This window comes from Triticum dicoccoides, chromosome 6A, assembly GCF_002162155.2.
Source record: "Triticum dicoccoides isolate Atlit2015 ecotype Zavitan chromosome 6A, WEW_v2.0, whole genome shotgun sequence".
In the NCBI taxonomy this organism is placed as follows: domain Eukaryota; kingdom Viridiplantae; phylum Streptophyta; class Magnoliopsida; order Poales; family Poaceae; genus Triticum; species Triticum dicoccoides.
In genome coordinates, this window is record NC_041390.1 from 535,802,984 (window position 1) to 535,803,271 (window position 288).

At 72.2% G+C, this 288-nt stretch overlaps 1 protein-coding gene across 1 annotated transcript in view; it reads left to right on the plus strand.

The window, feature by feature from the left end:
- LOC119315957 (RING-H2 finger protein ATL14-like) overlaps positions 1 to 288 on the plus strand; it is a 2,023-nt gene that overhangs the window by 275 nt on the left and 1,460 nt on the right. The gene's annotated exons all lie outside the window — the stretch shown is intronic.

A 288-nucleotide genomic window follows, 5' to 3' on the forward strand; every position in this document is an offset into this window, starting at 1 on the left:
TGGCTGGGGGCGACACCGACGCAAGAGCAGGAGTATCTCGAGATGTGGCGCCAGCGCCGGCTAGCAGAGGAGCGCCGTCACGGCGAGTACGATGAGATGCTTGAGCGCGACCTTGAGGAGGAGCAGCGCGAGGCCGAGGAGGAGGCGCGCCAGGCCGCGGTTGCACAGGCGGCCGCACACGCCCCCCCCCCTCCCCCGCCCCGGCACTGCCTGCGCCGGCACAGCCCTACATGACGGCGCTCTGGAACGCGGCGTTTGCCTGGACCGGGCCGGCGCCGATGCTCATCG